Source organism: Pan troglodytes, chromosome 5, assembly GCF_028858775.2.
Source record: "Pan troglodytes isolate AG18354 chromosome 5, NHGRI_mPanTro3-v2.0_pri, whole genome shotgun sequence".
Taxonomy (NCBI): domain Eukaryota; kingdom Metazoa; phylum Chordata; class Mammalia; order Primates; family Hominidae; genus Pan; species Pan troglodytes.
Window position 1 is genome coordinate 145,954,407 of NC_072403.2, and position 22,117 is coordinate 145,976,523.

A 22,117-nucleotide genomic window follows, 5' to 3' on the forward strand; every position below is an offset into this window, starting at 1 on the left:
TTACTCTGAGCATGTTCTACCTTCTGTTTTTAGTTCAACAATAAAAATATCCTGACGTCAGGGAGAACAGAGTCAGAATCTAATTTCTTAGGGTGTGAAAGGAGGAAAAAACAATCCCATTCTTCAGGTTCCCTACAAAATTTTTTTTAAATGCGAATAAATATTCCAATAATTTATTCTGCTCCCCAGGATAAAATAGCATTTGTAATTTAAATAATAGGCATTTTGGTGGTTTGGTTTAAAATTCAGCATTGATAATGGAGAGGAAATACAGCATACAGTTTAACTCGTCCTTCCCCTCATGCTTCATTGAAGACTTAGCGCAGGAACTCAATAATTATATGTTGACAGAAAGAAGTCTTGGAAAGATGGGACTCTGGCCAATTACAAAACAGTCAATTCTTAATGTTCCCCCTGCAAGTGGGACTTCTGGTGGTACAGGCAGCTGCCTGCTGAAAGATCTGTTTGGCTCACTATGGCTTTCAAAACAGTTCTGCTACCAGAAAGGCCAGCATCAAAATATAACGATAAATATAACCATGGACAGGCTTTCTCTCTGGATGTGGTTGAGGAAACATCCCTCAGATACTGTTTGCCACAATCTTATGAGCATGAGGGAGAGCCAGATTTATGTGATTAGAACAATGAGAGGAGGCAGATATGCTGGGTCTTTAATAACATCTTTAAAAACTTACAAATCAAACCAATCCTATCTGACCTCTGAAATTTTGAGTGACATGAGCTTACAAAATATCTTTATTATTTGAGCTGAAAAGTCAACAGATAGAAACACTTAGAAAGGAACAGTAACATCTTGCGCTATTTTTCACCATAAATTTGGCTTTTTAAATTAATTCTTGTCACTAGGCAGGCTTTCAAGAAGTAGAGCACAAGGAAAATACATTTTGATAAGAGGGGTGAGGGAAAAAGACAAAAAGGAAGAAGAAGAGAAAGATAAAGAAAAACAGAAAGTAATTTTTAAAGCCAGCCTCTGGATTCAAATTTTTACCAGATTAAAAGAGACTGAGAAAAAGAAAAGCTATCCAGAGAATTTTTTATAATGGTAAATCATTCAATGTAAAGGACTTCCTTTTATTTTGAGATTAGGTTCTTCCAACTATTTTTTGATATTAAAATATGAATCATTTTTTAAAAACATGAATTTGGGCCGGGCACAGTGGCTCATGTCTGTAATCCCAGGACTTTGGGAGGCCTAGACAGGCTGATCACTTGAGGTCAGGAGTTCAAGACCAGCTTGACCAATATGGTGAAACCCCATCTCTACTAAAAATACAAATAATAGATGGGCATGGTGGCAGTCGCCTGTAGTCCCAGCTACTTGGGAGGCTGAGACATGAGAATCGCTTGAACCCAGGAGTTGGAGGTTGCAGTGAGCTGAGATTGCGCCATTGCACTCCAGCCTGGGCGACAGGGTGAGACTCTGTCTCAAAACAAAACAAAAACAAAGAAGCAAACAAACAAACAAACAGAAAACATGAAAGTGGTGATAGAGAGTAGTTGCTTAGTTTTTTGTTTTTTGTAATTTCTCTATTTGAAATTTTTTAAAAGAAACTAGACAACTTATTATGGTCCACTCTATTAAAAAAAAAAAAGATGTATAATCCATAAGGTCCAAGATTTAAGAACCACTTCACAGTAGAATAAGTCAAGGCCCTAGAATGCATAGGACCAGAAGGACCCATGTTGAGACTAAGGGTTGGGAAGCTCCAGCAGAAAGGGGAAGGCATGAAAACAGAGAAAAGCTAAGAAGCTAAGACAGAAAGATGGAGAGTATGTTAGTCCATTTTCATGGTGCTGATAAAGACATACCTGAGACTGGGCAACTTACAAAAGAAAGAGGTTTATTGGACTTACAGTTCCATATGGCTGGGGAGGCCTCACAATTATGGTGGAAGGTGAAAGTCATGTCTCTCACGGTGGCAGACAAGAGAAAAGGCTTGTGCAGGGAAACTCCCCTTTTTCAAACCATCAGATCTTGTGAGACTTACTCAATATCATGAGAACAGCACAGGAAAGACCCACCCCCATGACTGAATCACCTCCCACTGGGTTCCTCCCACAACATGTGGGAATTTAAGATGAGATTTGGGTGGGGACACAGCCAAACCATATCAGAGAGGCAGATGGAAAGAGCAGAAGAGAGCTGGTGAAAGGGAGAATTAAAGAGTTCTTCAATCCTCTTCCTTTGTATGACCTCTGACTACTTAAATGAATTTTATATACGTGTGTGTGTGTGTGTGTGTCACAATGCTTAGTGCAATGAGCATTATATGTGTTTTCTGTGATAAGACTAATATACCGCACTCATAATTATATAATGGAAGAAAATGAAAAGAAGAACACTAATATTTGATGTCTGGCATCCATTATCTCATTGGCTTCTAACAAACTACCTTTTCACCCTCACTTTAAAGGAGAGAAACATGAGTATGTAAAGAGCTATTTAAGGCCACAGAGTCTGTGAAGGAGGAAAGCCTACTGAAACCAAAGACATAGTCTTTCAGCTGCACCACACTACTTCAGTGCTGAGGCTATCCAAAACATAGCAAAGTACAAAATTGCTGATGTGTAGGTTTAGGCTATTAATAGCGTATGATTTTTAAAATTTCTACAGAATATTAACTATCCCAATTGTATTTGACTCAGGCCAATGGCAAAACGAATGTGCATCCTGGTCCCAGAATCAGAATTGACCATGTGTCAATTACTGATAAGAAGCTTTAGCTGGGTGTGGTGGTGGGTGCCTGTAGTCTCAGCTACTGGGGAGGCTGAGGTGGGAGGACTGCTGGAGCCTGTGAGGCGGAGGTTGCAGTGAGCCATGATTGTGCCACTTCACTCCAGCCTCACAGAGTGAGACCCCATCTCAAAAAAAAAAAAAAAAAGAAGTTAAAAGTTTGCCCAGAAGAGAAGGAGGTGCCTAAAGTTAAGACTTGTAGAACCTTATTTTGTTTTTTGGAATTTAAACTCATTAAGCACAGAACTATTTTAATACATATTAGAGGATTAAGAAGCAGTTTGGTTTCTCTAAGCCCTTTTACAGAACTTCTTTAGAGGCCTGGGGAAGAGGGAGTGGAGGAGGGGTGGGATTAAACAGATAGACAAGCCATCATTTTACATTTTACTAAAGTGGTGCCAGGTTCTTAGCAGTAATGTGAAAGGACTACAACATAAGTGAAGAGGCCTGGGAACTGAATTTTAAAGCTTAGTAAAGTCCACAGTAGTTACATATTTTAAGAGGATATGAGATATACATCTACAAAGCAATAAAATTTACTCTAGAAACAATAAGTTTCCTTTAATCCTAAACATTGCGATTGTTCATAATATGTTCCATGTTTTTAAATCTCTTGATCAAACTAGATGACTTTTTCAGAAATATTTCTATCCAATCTATAGCAGAAATGTGATAAGGCAGCTGATTCAGCACCTAGTAATAAAATAGAATTCATTCCCCAAACCCTGATTTAGAATAGATTTATATGTCCTTTGGCCATTGATAAATCTGGAGCTTTGCACAGCTTTGATTTAAAAGTTTCTCAGCAATGACCAAACTCAGAATCTATCCCTTCCCCCTTGCTGAAACACAAGAAAGAAACAGTCCTCGCTGTCACTGTAATTCAGAACTTCTTTAATGAAACCAGCTTTCCGCAGCTCCATATATCCATCTAAGCAAAGCTAAGGGCAGCTCCCTGCCCTTGACTCTCCGTGGAAAGGAATCGGGCTTTCTCTCTCTGTGAAACATAGGGATTGACCACCTCATATATTTTGAAAGTACATTTTCTAGTTTATCTTTCTACTGGTGATTCTGAAACCAGGGTAAGGTTGGTATTTGTTTTGGAGAAACGAAAAAGAACTTCACACTGCTCAAAGGAGAGTTATATTTTATTTTTATTTTTTTCAATTACTGAGATAACAGGAAACAAAAAAGAGAGTTCTAAAAGGGTGAAATTTGGAGTCTTAAAGAGTTCAAATACGCCGGGCGCGGTGGCTCACGCCTGTAATCCACTTTGGGAGGCCGAGGCGGGAGGATCACGAGGTCAGGAAATCGAGACCATCCTGGCTAACACGGTGAAACCCCGTCTCTACTAAAAATGCAAAAAAAATTGCCGGGCGTAGTGGAGGGTGCCTGTAGTCCCAGCTACTCGGGAGGCTGAGGCAGGAGAATGGCGTGAACCCGGGAGGCGGAGCTTGCAGTGAGCCGAGATCGCGCCACTGCACTCCAGCCTGGGCGACAGAGCGAGACTCCGTCTCAAAAAAAAAAAAAAAAAAAAAAAAAAAGAGTTCAAATACAGAAATAGAGACTATGTTCTCTGGAAAGCCTCCTAATCAGCAAAATTTCAGCCTAGAAACCATATATTCATGTCCTGTGATTTGGACTTCATCTGCCCTGGATCAAAGTAGGTGACTGAGAATGTAAAAAGCAACCCTGAGAGCAGGAAGCTGGCCCTGTCCCATCAATTAGGTCTTGGCTTTGCGAGTACTCACGGATGGTACTCATGGCTAAGTTTTGTCCTCTTCTGTTGAACAAAAACAATTTCACAGAACACTGACACTAGACACAGACATCATTCTGTGACCAAGACGGATCAGGACAATAACAAGGCCACTCTACTGTAATCATGCCTGAACACCGACAAAACCAGAAACGTTCTCCAAACCACAAAAATGACCAAATCTCTCCCTAACCTGAAAGTGAAAGAATATCTCCCTAAGCTAAGTGACAACTTCTTTACCAATTACAGCTTTGACATCATTCTATTCTCTCTTTCTTGATAAGGTCACTAGGATACCTGTTATACACTGAATTCTGTCCCTTCCCCTCATCCTCAAGTTTATATATTGAAGTCCTAACCCTCAGGACTGCAGAATGTGACCTTGTTTCAAAATAGAGTCATTGCCCCAGAAATAGTTAAGTTGAGATGGGTTCGTCTATAGGATGGGTCCCTAAATCGGTATGGCTGGTGTCCATAATTATAGGGAGGGTAAATTTGGACACAGACATATATGCACAGAAAGAACACCATGTGAAGGCTGGAGTTATGCTACACAAACCAAGGAACTACCAGAAGCTGGGAGAGAGGCTTAGGATGGATATTCTCCTACCACTTTCAGAGGCATGGCCCTGCCCACACCTTGATCTTGGGCTTCCAGCCTCCAGAACTCTAAGAGAATAAATCTCTGTTGTTGAAGCCACTCAGTTTGTAGTACTTTGTTACAGCAGCCCTGAGAAACTAATACATACCCAATCATGAGACCAACCTTGGGGAAAAATCTTACTTGTTTGAACCCTCCCCAGAATCACCTAACACAAGCCAAAATCATGTAAGTCCTCTCACACCCTCTACTGACATGCCCCACAGTTCCCCATACACAGCATGGTATGGTATTTCACTTCTCCTTTGTTATGAAAAGTCAATAAAACCACCCTTGTTTAGTTACCAGTGTGCTCCCGGTAGCCTTTGGCTAGAGGGCATTGACACAACTCAGATAACTTTTTTCCTCAATAATGTGTATAGTTTTTGCTCTTTCAACTGCTTGAGTTTTTCTTGGGGAACTCTTAACTTCATATCATAGATATCTATTCTCTAATATCTTCTCTTCTTTATGAAAAGGCTTTTATACATCATAACTGATTTTTATCCAATTTCAAGTCTGCTCTTTATTGCTTCAAATGTGGATTTTTAATTTGATTTCTGCATTTTGAAATTCATTTAAAATATTTCATAATCTTTCTACTTTCATTGTCTTAGTGCACTTTTGAAATCTGTTCAGTCTTTTGTCTTATAACTTGCTGGTCTTATTTTACATAGGAATATCATTTTGAATCCTCTCGAAAATTTCAAAGCATTTTCTAACCTCTCAATTTTTCTTCTGGATTCTATAATCATTTTTATATATTTTTTAGAGGGTTTAGTTTGTTTGCTTGCTTTTGGTGGGGGCGGGGGGGGGGTTCCAATATCTGGAATCTCTTCTTTGGTTCGGTAATACATTTTCAAAATCTCCCATGTTTTTTGTTTATGTGTAGTATCACAGATTACTGTTAGAAAGTATTCACCTCTATGGAGAAATATATTCAACTGAGCCAGCCTAGATTAACCAAACCCTACCTGACTCAAACATTTATAAGAATAAATATTTATTGTTGTATGTCCCTAAGATCATGAGATAGGCCTTGGGGAAAAACCTATGCCTTGCTATGCATCGTTTGCTAATGGATACACTATGTTTTCTTATTTCTTTGCCTATTCATAGTCCCATGAGGGGTTACCTAACAGACCTGGAATTTGCCAGAGCGTGGATGATGTTTTTGGTTTTACTGTCTGACAATTGGATGTGGGTTAAATGTTCTCTTTAGATCTATAACTGTTTAATAGGTTAGTATACTCAGCTCCTAGCCCAAATTCTAGCAGCTAACCAATTGCTTACATCTAGCTTTGTTCTGTGGAACCAATGGGATTGTATTTTACCTCTTCTACTATTTCTCTGACACTGAACACAAAGAGAATATGAAAAGCGATTCCTTCCAGAGCTGGCACTTTCTGCTTAGAGTACTTTACTTAGGAGATTACATAGCCCAAGATTCAATGCATTCTCTACTAGTTCAATTGTCTTCTGGGAGTTGCAGTCACAGCAGGGAGGAAGAGATGCCTGAGTTTTTTTTGTTTTCATTTTTCCTTCCAGTCCAGTCCTTGCATTTCTGGAACAGGGGCAGACGGTTTGGGAGGTATTAAGGCTGTTCAGTTTCCTGTGTCACAGCACAGCCTGGGCATTTCAACCCAGGCCATTCCTGAGAGTTAAGAAACATTTCTCTTAGGGTCTAGAATATTACCAGTCTTGATTTTCAGTGCTGCAAGTTTTTATATATTTCTCTTTTCCTCAGAATTTTATTTTTTTATTTATTTATTTTTTCAATAGGAGGTCTCAGATTGAAACCCTGAGTCCCTGCACCATTGCTCCCATGCCTGCCACTTGTCAACCTCCTGTGTAACTGGCTCTGTTGGATACTCTTTTCCCAAGAATTTTAATAAGAAGTAGGAAGAGGATGGGTCAGAGACTTCTCACGGGGTGCCATCTTAAATAATGGAATAAAAATGAATACAGCTATGTAACTAGAATATATGTGGCTTATAGGAAGGGAATAATTTTCCATTTCTTAACTAATTTATAGCAGAGTACTAGGCACATAGTAATTGTTCAGTAAATTTTTTTGATGGATCAAATCACTTTCATCTAAACCATAGACAATCCCTTATTATCCAAATGGCATTTTTTGACAACCAAAAAATAAATTTTACACCCATTTCCAAGGTAAAACTATCATGCTGTAAGATATCAAGTTACTTGATATTTATTCATTTGATGTAAATTAGAACCAAACTCATATGCTTTTTTTTATTATTATTTTTTTTTCTTTTGAGATGGAGTCTCGCTCTATCTCCCAGGCTGGAGTGCAGTGGTACAATCTCAGCTCACTGCAACCTCTGCCTCCTGGGTTCAAGCAATTCTCCTGTCTCAGCCTCCTGAGTAGCTGGGACTACAGGCACATGCCACCATGCCCGGGTAATTTTTGTATTTTTTAGTAGAGACAGGGTTTTGCCATGTTGTGCAGGCTGGTCTCTAACTCCTGGCCTCAGGTGATCTGCTGGCCTCAGCCTCCCAAAGTGCTGGGATTGCAGGCATGAGCCACCACACCCAGCCCCAAACTCATGCATTTATTATGAAGATTAAATAAGAGTATTGCTTACAGTAGTCAGTATAATGTCACTATAACAGTATGTCTTACAGTTAATAAACTGAGCTTTTATTATAAGCCTCTTAGAAAGTAAGTTCCTTCAAGGCAGGACTTTAACAGTTTTCATCAACCCTATAGCCCTAATATCTTAGTGCTTGGTATGCATTTATTGAAAAAAATAAATTAGGAATGAATGAGTAAATGAACAAATTAAGTCACACAGAGCCAAACTTTCAGCCATCCACTTTGGAAAATTGTCTACTGGTTCTTATTATTTGTGTTTGGAACTAATAAGTCTCAGTACAAGTTTATCATTTTGTGGCACCAACACAGGTAATGAAAACCTCAGAATGATTAATCTCAAAATGAGTATAATCAGTTTATAAGAGATTAGTAAGTTGAAGGAGATATTCCCTGTCTAAACTTGTTCATGATTTTAAAAATCGTGACAGGCACTAATAGCAGATAATTCCATATAAATTAGTACTTGAGCCCCAACAAAGTTGCTTAGAGAAGTTTCTTTTAATTTTAATATAAGGACTCCCTGAAATATTCAGCATTTATGGCATTGCTGACATTTGTTCATTACAAAAGTGATTTTAGCTACTACTATGGAAAACATAGAGTGAGCGAGAAAATCAAGTACCTTGGGAAAATCAGGCAAGTAAATATTTACAAACGACATTTACGTTACATAAGACAAATGATTTAAGGGATTTTTTTCTATTAAATGATCTTATTTATCTTATTTTATGGTGTTTATACGACTTCAGTGAAACTGCAATATAATTAATGAGCTTAAAATTCTAATTACCTTTTAGCTTTTAAATCTTATGATCTTATAGTACTTCAGTCCTGGGGAAAACATGTTTTGCTTCTCTTTTTAAGTAACTACAATTTAAAATGTTGTCTTCATTTTTGAAAAACAAGTAAGAGGGCAGGTGCGGTGGCTCACACCTGTAATCCCAGCACTTTGGGAGGCCGAGGCGGGCGGATCATTTGAGGTCAGGAGTTTGAGACCAGCCTGGCCAACATGGCAAAACCCTGTCTCTACCAAAAATATAAAAAATTAGCTGGGTGTGGTGGTGCACACCTGTAATCCCAGCTACTCAAGAGGTTGAGGCAGGAGAATTGCTTGAACCCAGGAGGCGGAGGTTGCAGTAAGCCCACATCACACCACTGCACTCCACCCGGGTGGTGGGGGAGCGGGGATCAGAGCGAGATTCTGTCTCAAAAAAGAAAGAAAAAAAAAAGGCAAGTAAGCATACTTAATGTCTGTTGTCATGCAGACATTGTTTGTCTCTGATAAAATGAGTCCAAAGTGTTGTTTCAGAAATCTTGTGATTTTAAGGTTTCTAGAATTTTCCTTTGCTACAAGTCTAACGCTAATGCTTGAAGGTTAGAGAGAAGTCATAAAATAATAAAGCAACAGTATCATTATATCAACAAAAACAAAAATCTTCTTTCAAAAAGCCTTAAGCAGCTCCTTTTTTCTCCAGTGCCAGAAAATTCTGGCCCTTGAATCATTTGCAGTGGGCTCACGAGACTTTTCCAAGCCAACATTGCCATCTGCTGGTGAAGTTGCTATAACAGCTTATAAAATGAAGTGATGGATGGAGAGCGGAGGCTTTATTTTAGCTTTTGTTTTACACTACCTTGCATAAAAAGTTCATTGAATGTAACAATATTTTAGTAGCAGAATTTAACTAACCTAGTGAGATTTTAACTAAAGCAAAAGAGAAACTAAAATTCTTTAAGAACTAAAATTCTTATGAATTTTATTCAAATTGGTTTCCTGAAAGAATTTCACAATTTGCTGCAGAGACTAAGAGCACGGATATGCATGGCTGTGCTGTTTCCTACCTGTGTGACCTTGATAAGCTCTCTGTACCTTTGCTTTCTCATCCATAAAATAGACATACTCAGAACAGTGCTTGGCACACAATATGTGCTCAGTGAATATTAGTTGTTATTATTATTAATATTTTTTCCTAAGGTAGACATGAAAGAAAGCTTCTTGGTTATTTTGGAACACTTCTGATTTCTAAGATATTAATCTGTTTGTTTTCATAATCTTACAATAGCAAAACATAATGGAAAGTCTGAAATTTTACTAAAGTTTTAATTTTTACTTCTTGAAATTATTTAAGACCTTAAAATATGTTTAATTGAGGGTCATTTCAAGTTATAACCCTTTTTAAAGCAGTATTTCTATCTTGAATGTTCACATGTTTCTACAAATCCAATTTATTATGGTGCCAAGATTTGAAACATATGTCTATAAGCAAATAAAAAATGGATAATGCTTTTAAAAATGCAGCATATAATTACTAAAAACAGCTTCTAGAATGTGAATATTATTATAGAAGACAAATGGCCGAGCCATTCCCAGATCACATAGTCCCTGAGCCGGAATTCACTGTGACATTCCCACACTGTTTCTTGTCTCCCCTCAGCCTCTTGTTCCCCTTTCTTCACTTTACAATTTTTTTCTGTAGGATCATGCCCTTTCCGGTGTAAATTTGCCTATCTTTTCTCAGCTGCTGCCAAATCTTCTCTTCATCAATTACCCTAATCAATACCAAAAAGGCCCAAGAGTAAAGCAGGCCCCTTGAAGTCCTCAGAAGGTCATGAGCAGGAGGAAATGCTTCCATATTAATATCTGTGTCTCAGTCACATACATATGCTACAAATCACAATGAACACACAGTGCAATTCAATTAATAACCCCTATTCCCCAGTGCCAGAGATGTGGGGAAACTGTTACCAGATGTTTCTGTCTTAACTCTATTAGAATCCAATTTTCTAGTCATTGTCTCCTTTTCTGAATCCCAATCTTGTTAAATCTGAATGGTCACTTTTCTTACATGAGGGCTTTTAGACTAATTACAGAGAACTGCTGCAACACATCTAACACTAGTGTTTAACGATCACACGCCTTCAAGTCCTCCCAGCCTGCTCCTTGGTGCTCTCATCCCACTAAGGATGATCCTTAGCAAACCACATGGCCTTTCATCGCATTACTCAGGTTGAAGCCATCTTTAGCTTCTCTTTTGTCTCACATCTCAAACTCAGTCCATAGACAACTCAACAGCTCTGCATTCAAAATACAGCCCTCGTCTGACCTTTTTCATCTCCACCACCGCTAATACCCTAGGCAAGCTGCCATCTTCTTTCCCAGGACTACTGAAATGTCTTCTAATTCATTTTTGATAAGTGTCAACCAGATCATGAGCCTTCTCTCTTCTAACTCCTCAATGTCTCCATCTCATATTTCAGATTCCATCCAAAGTCCTTAGAATGGCCTCCAGGCTGCACAGAAACCGGGCAGGAATGACCTTATTTCTTTGGGCCTTCTTCTTCCACACTGTGCCCAGTCTCACAAGACTTCTAACTCTGCCTGAACATTCCCACTTTAGTCTTCGCACTTGCTGTTTTACCCACCTGGAGCGCTCTTCCCAGATGTTGCAATGACTTGCTTCCTCATATCACTCAGAACCTCTGCTTAAATGTGACTTCTACATCCAGGGCTCCCCGAAACATGCTAACAAAGGCAGCCATCCCCTTCCTCACTCCATCCCATTACACTCCATCCCTGAACCAGCTCAGCCCTATGTTAATTTGGAGCACCAGTCACTCCATGATATTATGGATTTATTTGTTGGTGGTATGCCTCTGCCCTAAGATGTCTACTTCATCAAGGTGGGGTCTTTGCCAGTTCTTCACAACTATACTCCCAGTGCCTACCAGATAGGAGGAATTTTCTAAAATTTATTGAGTCTGTGTGAGAATTATTGAAAAAAATGAAACTTTAGGGGCTCTATTGACTTTTTCTCAGATTTTACATTTAATTATCTAAAGTAATAATTATCACTTATAGAGTACGTGCTAAGTGATAAATACTAAGCATTTAACACACATTATCTAACTTAATCCTCATAGTAATGCCAAAAGAATTACTGAATTGAATGTGTTTTCTTCAATTGCCTGGTGACCCTGGTTATCCATTCATTTTCAAAAGTTAAGAAAGTTCTTATTATAAACTACTGAGAAAGGAAAGGAAAAAGAAAGTGCTTCATCAATACAAATAAGTAGCATAGATTTTCTCAGACATTGTGTAGATACATTTCCAAAACAAGCCTTTTCCCTGGATTTAAACTGGCTTAAGCTAGTCCAACCATTAGAAACAGATCATTGCTGGGACACGTCAGTAGTCTCCAGTGACTAAAGGTAGTAGAGAGTGAGAGGTGTTCCCACACAACCTTACTATCAGGTATATGTTATGATGAAAGCAAGTTTCAGGTTGAATTATGGCTCAAACAAATAGCTTTTAGCAAGCTGGCCCAATAACAGCTATATAATCTGTTTTTACAAGCTCTGTGACTACCTTGCATAAAAACTTCATTGAATGTGACAATATTTTAGTAGGAAGATTGAACTAACCTAGTGAGATTTTAAAGTAGCATGATCAGGTTTTCTTTGGAGCCCTAGAACAAGAAATTTGAAAGGTATGGGAAGCTGCACTCATTGGATTCTGATATCCCAGCTCATGCAAGGGCAACCATTCTTGCATAATATTTTTTAGCAAATCATATAACTTGAACACCATTCATTTCAACAATTAAAAAATGAATTCTAACAGCTCTTATGCTGGTAAACAATCCTTATAGTGCAGATGGAAATCACCGAAGCCTGTAGGAGTAGCCTCTGCAGGGAGGCTGCCTGATTAGATGTTTCAAATGCTAACCACTTCTGGAGCATGTATTCTTGATTAGGGAAAACATGCTTCAGATGTCAAATAACCTATCCTAGGGCCTTCACACTTCATATATATATCACACTGTCCAAGTTTAAGTAAGAAAATATTTGCAAACTATTCATCTGACAAGAAATTAATAACTGGGCCGGGTGCGGTGGCTCACGCCTGTAATCTCAGCACTTTGGGAGGCCGAGGCAGGTGGATCACGAGGTCAGGAGATCGAGACCATCCTGGCTAACATGGTGAAACACTGTCTCTACTAAAAATACAAAAAAATTAGCTGGGCGTGGTGGTGGGCGCCTGTAGTCCCAGCTACTCAGGAGGCTGAGGCGAGAGAACGGCGTGAACCCGGGAGGCAGAGCTTGCAGTAAGCCGAGATCGCATCACTGCACTCCAGCCTGGGCAACAAAGCAAGACTCCGTCAAAAAAAGAAAAAAAAGAAATTAATAACTGGAATATATAAGGAATTCCAACAACTCAATAGCAAAATAATAATAATAATAATATAATAATAATCCCATTAAAATGGGCAAAATACATTTCTCAAAAGAAGTCATAGAAATGTCCAAGTATATAAAAAATGCTCAGTGTCACTAATCATCAGGAAAACTCAAATCAAAACCACAATGAGATATCATCTCATTCTAGTTAGAATGACTATTATGAAAAAGACAAAAAATGACAAATGCTGGTGAGAATGTGGAGACAGGGGAACACTTGTACACTGTTGGTGGGGATGTAAAGTAGTGCAGCTATTATGGGAAACAGTATGGAGGTTCCTCAAAGAACTAAAACTATACCTACCATATGATCCATCAATCCCACTGCTGAATATATATCCAAAAGAAAGGAAATCAGTATATCAAAGAGATATCTCACCGCACAGCCAGGTAGCCGCAGACACACATCTCCATGAACCACTTGAAAGTTGTGGCCTCCATCTTGCCCCCTATGATCATCACCGTCTCATCCATCAGCTTGATGTTGGGTTCCCAGCCGAGATTGCTGCCCGGCAAGTTTCTCAGACCCGTGGGCACTTGCATGTTTATTGCAGCCCTACTCACAATAGCCAAGATATGGAATCAACCCAAGTGTCCATCAGCAGATGAATGGATAAAGACAGTGGAATATTATTCAGCCACAAAAAAGAACAAAATCCTTCATTTGCAACAACATGAATAGAACTGGAGGTCATTATGTTAAGTGAAATAAGCCAGGCACAGAAAGACAAATATCGCATATCCTCATTAATATGGGGGAGCTAAATCCTGGATCTCATGGAGGTAGAGAGTAAAATGGTGGTTACCAGAAGCTGGGAAGGAAAGAGGGAGGGAGGGATAAAGAGAAGTTGATTAAGGGGTACCAAAATATATTTAGATAGAAGGAATAAGTCTGGTAATTGATAGTACAGTAGGGAAATTATAGTTAACAGTAATTTATTGTATATTTCAAAATAGCTAAAAATAAGAATTGTTATGTCCCCAACACAAAGAAAATACAAATAATTGAAGTGATAGCTATCCTGATTACCCTGATTTGATCATTACACATTGTATACATGTATCAAAACATCACATGTACCCCCAAAATCTGTACAGCTATTATATACCAATAAATTTTTTAATGTAAATTATAAATCATAGAACAGAACAGTCTCAATGAGAAGCCAACTCCAGAGCTGTGTGAGAGGAGAAGCTGGGCAGACAGTCAGACAGACCCTATGATGCCTTTATGGGTAGTGAGCAGGCCATAACAAATCCTCACTGTTGCCAAGGAAAGACTTTCCTGAAGTGGAGGCCTTTGCTGCATTTCATTTTCAGGAGAAGCAAACTTAACTTTTATTCCCACCGGGCCCTGTGGTCAAGTTGGAAGTTACCTTGGGCTGTCATCTGCATCTGTTGGCCTCCATGTGGGAGCTCTCTAGAGCAGAAACCCACTTATCTTTGAGAGCTGTTTTGGGGTTGTGGAAATATGTTTTAATTTTTATTTATTTTTGTTTTATTTTGTTTTTTATTTTTTTGAGACAGGGTTTCGCTCTGTTACCCAGGCTGAAGTGCAGTGGCGGGATTATGGCTCACTGCATGCTCAAACTCCCAGGCTAGAACAATTCTTCTGCCTCAGCCTCCCAAGCAGCTGGGAGCACAGGTGCATGCCACCACACCCAGCTAATTTTTTGTTTGTTTGTTTTGTAGAGGTGGAGTACCCCTACATTGCCCAGGCTGGTCTCGAACTCCAGGACTCAAGGGATCCTCCCCCTTTGGCCTCCCAAAGTGTTGGGATTACAGGTGTGAGCCACTGCACCCAGCCTGGGTTGTGGAAATAAACAAAGACCAACTAAATGAGAAAAGCAGAAGCTATTTATCCAGAGCTTGCTATAGCAAGGAAGTCAGCCACCATCACCTATGTTTGGCAGAGACTACAAGGCAGGCAGAGGAGAAGAAAAGCTTCATAGTGAGGGGAAAAGAGAAGGCTTCAGGTGTACCCTGACTGCAGGCTGTTGGCAGGGGGAAGCTGAAAGTGTCTATTGAGAAGTGGGGCATCCCATGTGATTGGTTGGGGGCATATAATTGGCTTTCTCAGGTTGGTCCTAAGTTGGAAGTGAGAACAAAAATTAGGGAAGCTGCCAGTTACTAACCAAGTCCTGGACATTTTGTGCCAGTTGTGGCAGAAGTTCTTGTTTAGCTTCCTGGACGGTTACCGGAGGTAGCAATCTGGCTTCCTGCCAGTCGGACTTACAGCAGGCTGGCTTCCTGGGCTGTTTATTGTAGATAAGGGGGCTGGTTTCCTGGGCACAATGCTGCAGGTTGTGGGTCTGAATTATATTGTTAAATACATTCTGGCAGTTGTCCATTAGTAAATTCAGTCTTTCAGGGTAGTGGGAGCGTGAGTTGGGGTAACCACCCAGTGCTGGGTTCTTTCATGACCTTGTGGCTACACCTAAAGCTGTCCACAGAGGCTGGGAACTGCGGGTATCCCTGGCGCACCATTAGGAAAAAAGCTCCAGTCTGTGTACATGTCCCTCTCTCAGCTATTTTGGTTTGTGGCTTCTCTTCACAGAACACTTCATCAACATATGCCCATATGATGTCTATTTCCCAGGAATTCTTTGAAATTTCTGTTCCATTGATGGCACCCTTCTCCAGTTACCATATTCCTATCTCTGGCTGTTATTTTTGTCAGGAGAGGTGCTAAATATTTTTGTTACTGGATAATCTGTAGTGCTTGTTATGTTAGACTAGAAAGAAGAAAAGCAACTTTTCCACCCCTACTGATATTTGTTAGAAAAAAGTAAGGCTCTCAGGAGGCTGAAGTAGGGGAATCACTTGAACCCGAGAGGTGGAGGTTGCAGTGAGCCGAGATCGCGCCACTCCACTCCAGCCTGGTGACAGAGTGAGACTCTGTCTAAAAAAATAATAATAATAAATAAGGCTTAGATTTCTGGGAGATATGTTTTTCTGCACTGTCCTCTAGCTCTAAATAAGCACAAAACTACTCTAAAACTTCTTCGTTTTCTAGGAATTTTGCTGAAGAAAGCTTCACCGTTTTGTTTGGAAGGTTAGGCACATCAAGGAATTAAGCTGTAGCTGCCATGGATATGGGCAAGCGCTTGGAGGAAGGGATGATAATAGTTACGAAAATATGGTGTCATCTTGTATATTTTATGCCAACCAAGTCAACTGACATAAAAGTCTACATTTTAATTGGAGTAATGGGGCACCCAAAGTCATTGGACTATAACAATTTCTTATAAAATTATTATAGATATTTCTTTTATAGGAAGGAAATTCATTTTGATAGTTTCAGTTTACTTGCTCCAATAACTTTTTCCTTCAAAAATGGTTACTGGATTGGGCATTCTTGTGACACTATAGACATTATGTCACTTTTGATAAGTTTTAATTTTGAGAAGACACATTCTCCACTGGTGACCAATTTTGGCAAAGTTACATCTATTCTGTAAAATTAAAAGAAAGTTTTTAAAAATCCATCTGGGAAATTGTCCCTCAAAATTATGCTGCACTCCGATGAGATTTATCATAGGTTTTAAGAAAAGCTTCTGTGTTGGTGCCCATCAATATGGAATTCCTTACTATGGTCAACAGTCAATTTAAATTGTAAATGTGTCATTTGAGTTACGTAGTTATAGTAGTTCTGCAGATAACACTGGTCATCTTGCATTGAAGAGACCAGGATGTTCTTTTGATATAGTAACATTTTCTTTTCTTTTTTTTTTTTTTTTGAAATGAAGTCTTCCTCTGTTGCCCAGGCTGGAGTACAATGGCACAATCTTGGCTCACTGCAACCTCCACCTCCCAGGTTCAAGCAATTCTCCTGCCTCAGCCTCCCAAGTAGCTGGGACTACAGGTGCACACCACCCTGCCCAGCTAAGTTTTATACTTTTAGTAGAGGCAGGGTTTCACCATGTTGGCCAGGCTGGTCTGGAACTCCTGACGTTGTGATCCACCGGCCTCGGCCTCCCGAAGTGCTGGGATTATAGGCGTGAGCCACACGTCCGGCCACGTTTTCTTTTAAAAATAGTGCTGTTATATCTAACGTAAACAAAGAATTGATATTGACATTTAGTTTTGGCTCATAGGTGGGACAGACTTTGTGTTGAGAAAAATCATAATAGTTCTAGTGTTTTCTATGTAGACAAGTTGGCATTAATATCAATAGACTGCCATTTGGTGTCAATTAGATATCATAAACACAATTTGTTTTTCCTCAAAGACTTTCTTCTTGCCTTTGATGATTTCAAAGGCATTACGTACACTGAATTCTTTTGTTTATAACATTAATTTCACTTAAAATATCATGTCCCATTAATACTGACAAAATGAATTTGGTGACTTTTTTTTCAGAAGTACAATTTTTGCTTGTATTCTAGTGCCTATTAATACATTAATATTTTCTAAAAGCAATTGCATACTTCTACTTGAGATTTTGTATTAACTTTCCAATTGTGTTTTAAAGTTTTTAAATGTATCCCTGTTAAATGTTTTTACATATATTCCATCATTTCATTGTAGACTAAAATTAATACTTTTTAAAGATCTCCTACTGAAAACTGTTGTTTTTCTATTTGCATTTCTGGCATTGTTTTCAATGTATATATACACATAGTTGTCCCTCATTCTCCATGGGGGATTGGTTTCAGGACCTCCTGTGGATACCAAAATCCACCGAGCTCAAGTCCCTGATATAAAATTTACATATAACCTGTGCATATCCTCCTGTGTGTTTTAAATCATCTCTTGATTACTTATAATACCTAATACAATGTAATACTATGTAAGCAGTTGTTTTTATACTGAATTGTTAGGAAATAACAACAAGAAGTCTGTACATATTCAGTACAGATGCAACTAAAAAACAATTCTGATCCTAAGTTGACTGAATCCATGGATGTGGAACCCACAGATTCAGAGGGCTATTGACAGAGGGAGGGACAGAGAGAGAGAGAGAGAGATCACAGATCTGGTTGCTTACTCTTTGCATGCCTTCAAGGGAGTCTGGAACCAAGATTGACCTTTGGCCAACCCCTGGGAATGTGGCCCTCAGAATGTTCTTTATGTTAGTGATTGATGATTTTGTTGTTTACACCTAGAGCAGTGGACCATGCTATACCAGCTTGTCAGGTTGCTTTGCACAAACATCAAGATAGATAAGGTGCCCCCATTCTCATTGCCAAGGTTCTGAGTCTCAGTTACAATGGCTGGTTTGATTGCAGGATATGCCTGTAGGGTCAGCACCTCATAAAAGCTTCCAACCCTGAGATCTGAATGGCTTTCCGGGGCATATATACTCCATACATGTCAATGAAGCTCATTAAGAGTGAAAAAGCACATTCTCTGTAGCTTCATATGAGAAAGGACTCAGAAGCCCTTTCTAGCCTATCTGTATTTCACCAGGACATATATTTTTCCTGCTGTTTTGCTCTGTATTCATTGCTGTGAGATATCTTCTCCATGAATATAACCTGCTATTGAGCCTGTAAGTCCTTCTAGTGAATCACCAAACTTGAAGCAATTATGAGAGTATCAAAGCATCATATTAGCAGCCCTATAATCTACTGGACAAAATTCCCCCAAATGTTCAAGTCTAGAAATTTTTGCATTTTGGGAATCTACAAATCCAGACATAATTATCTGAATTATATGGCTTACTTACATCAGGAGTTTTATCTAAAATGACTAAGTAATATTTAGCATTTCCTAACTCTCCAAAATTATTTTATTTATCCCATCTTCTATAACTTGAATCACTTGGTTCTGTATTTCATTAACATTCAGTTTCTGTATAAATGTACGTATAAAATTATGCTACAGTTTCTGCTAAGGGAGTAAAATTTCCCATATCACACTGAAAACATTTTTGGATGATCTTTTTGTGCTAGATGTTGTTTTGCTAAAATCTGAGTCATGTGTATACACACTGAGTTACAGCCAATATTTTTCCTTATATAGTCTCTGCAGCATTCATGTTTTTTCAAATCAGATTTTAATTTCAAAGACACACGACTATTATTGAAGTCTTATGAAAACTAATTGCTCAATTAACTTTCTATTGCTGCATGACAAATTACCACAAGTTTAGTGACTTAAAACAATACCCACTTACCAGTTCACCATTCTGTATAGGTCAAAAGTCCAGGCACATTGCAGCTGGGTTGTCTGCTCAGGTTCTCACAAGACTGAAATCAAGGATGGACCATCTTCATCCTTACCTGGAGTTCAGGGTCCTCTTTCGTCTCACTCAGGATATGGGCAGAACTCACTTCCTTGTAGTTTTAGGACTGTGGTCCCTGTTCTCTTGCTGGTTGTCAGCCAGGGTGATACTTAGCTCTGAGGGGCCATTCTGAGTCCCTTGTCATGTAGTACCCTTTGTCTTTAAAGGCAGCAATAGAGAATCTTCCTTGTGCTAGAGGCCTCTTACATTTAAAATCTCTGTCTCCAGGAAGAGCTCAGTCCCTTTTCAAGGGCACATCTGATTAGGTCAGGCCAACTGAATATAACCTCCCTTTCTTAAAGTCAACTACAGTAATCTAGCCATGGGAGTGACTATTCTATTATATTTACAGTTCAGTCTCACACTCAAAAGGAGGGGATTACACAGGTTGTGTACGTCAAGGGGCAGCAACCTTGGGGACCAGCTTAGCATTCTACCTTCTGAGGCAGGAGAAAAGGGTCTGGAGGCAGGGAACGTAAGGCTGATTCACGCCTACTTCCTAGAGCTAAATCAAAAGGAAAACTCCAACTTTCCATGCCCAAGTAGCAAAAGACCCAAAGGCTACTCCCTTTGCAACCCCCATCTTTTCTGTGTGGCAGATAAAAAACTGAAAATACCTCTGACTGGTCCCCTCCTACAACCAATCAGCCTGGTCACCAGGCCAGGTCTTCATTTGCATAGGAGTATAACTTTGTAACTTCACTTCAGCCTCTGATTGATTGGTCACTGTCCACAACCAAACAGACTGATCACAGGGCACTACTTCATTTACACAGGGTGTACACAAAGTAACCAATGGGAAACCTCTAGAGGGTATTTGAACCCCAGAAAATTCTATACCCACTAAATAACAAATTCCCATTTTCTCCTCCCAATATTTTTTCAATTTTAGATCAATTTAACTTGTTAATTTTTATAATTATAAAATTTCTTCCAGCACTTTGGGAGGCCAAGGCAGGAGGATCGCTTGAACCCAGGAGCTCAAGACCAGCCTGAGCAACATGGGGAAACCCTGTCTCTACCAAAAAAAAAAAAAAAATTGGTGGGTGCAGTGGTGCATGCCTGTGGTCCCCAGCTATTCAGAAGTCTGAGGCAGGAGAATCACCTGAGCCCAGAGCAAGACCCTATCTTAAAAAAAAACAAAAACAAAAACAAACAAACAAAAAAACCGATAGCAAGAAAAACAATGGCTATAATGCAATTAGCCTATCATTATATTAAAATATTTAGTTTATGTCTATAATTCTCATTTTGTTGATTATTGTATTAGTCCATTTTCACACTGCTAATAAAGACACACCCGAGACTGGGTAATTTATACAGGAAAAGGGTTTAATAGACTCACAGTTCCACGTGGCCAGGGAGGCCTCACAATCCTGGGGGAAGGTGAAAGGCACATCTCACATGGTGGCAGACAAGAGAAGGGAGCTTGTGTAGGGAAACTCCCCTTTATAAAACTATCAGATCTCATGAGCCTTATTTGCTGTCATGAGAACAGCATGGGAAAGACCTGCCCTCATGATTCAATCACTTTCTATTGGGTCGCTCCCACAACACATGGGAATTCAAGATGAGATTTGGGTAGGGACACAGACAAACCATATCAATTATCAAGAGTTATTATATCATAATTCACATCACTGATAATAGAAATACCTGTAGATTTAAATTGAGAACTCAGCAATAAAATTCTGGAATAGTAAACAAACAGCAGATTCTATGAATTGCATTATGAAATGTCAAATTTAACATATGCGTTAATACTGATAAAATATTTTTTTACAAAAGAGATGCATCAGCTTATCAATTGGAAAAGCAGCTCCTTATTTAGATGCACAGGTTATTTTAGTATTGTTTGGTCAACAAGGTCATTAGATGATCAAACTTGCTTCTCTGAAATCAGCACTGAAGTTCTGTTACTTATATAATACATGTGCATTCTCAAGTACACCTATCTTCTCCTTAGGCCTTTATTATCTCACTTTATTCTACTGCATTAGTCTCCTATGTGACTTCTCTCTGAGACTTCTTTGGGCTTCAGTCCACTCTTTATATCGTTGCCAAATTAATTTTCCTAACACCAAATTCTGATCTTGTCAACCACAACTGAAAAATACTTAATGAATTTTCATGGCTTAGAATAATGGTTCTCAAATGTTGCTAAAAGTTAGCATCAGCTGGAGAGCTTTCAAAATTCTGATGCACAAGCCACACGCCAATCTAATTAAATGAGAAGCTTGGGATGGAGTGAAGTGGGGGGCGGGAATGAGACCTAGGCGTCAGTAGGTTTGTTTTTTTTTTTTTTGAGACGGAGTCTCGCTTTGTGGCCCAGGCTGGAGTGCAGTGGCGTGATCTCGGCTCACTGCAAGCTCCACCTCCCGGGTACCAGTTCAAGCAATTATCCCTACCTCAGCCTCTTGAGTAGCTGGGATTACAGGCACGTGCCACCAAGGCATCAGTAGTTTTTAATACAGTCATGCATTGCTTAACGACAGGAAGCGTTAAGAGAAATGTGTCATTAGGTGATTTCATCATTGTGCAAACATCATAGAATGTACTTAAACAAACCTAGATGGTCTACTAGATGTGTGTGGTAGTCTATTGCTCCACAGCTACAATTTGTACAGCATGTTACTGTAATGAATACTGCAGGCAATTGTAACATAAAGTTAAGTATTTGTGCATCTACACATATCTAAACATAGAAAAGACACAATAAAAATATGGTATAAAAGATTTTTTTTTTTTTTTTTTTTTTTTTTTGGAGACAGAGTCTCGCTCTGTCACCCAGGCTGGGGTGCAGTGGTGTGATCTCAGGTCACTGCAACCTCCGCCTTCTGAGCTAAAGAGATTCTCCTGCCTCAGTCTCCCAAGCA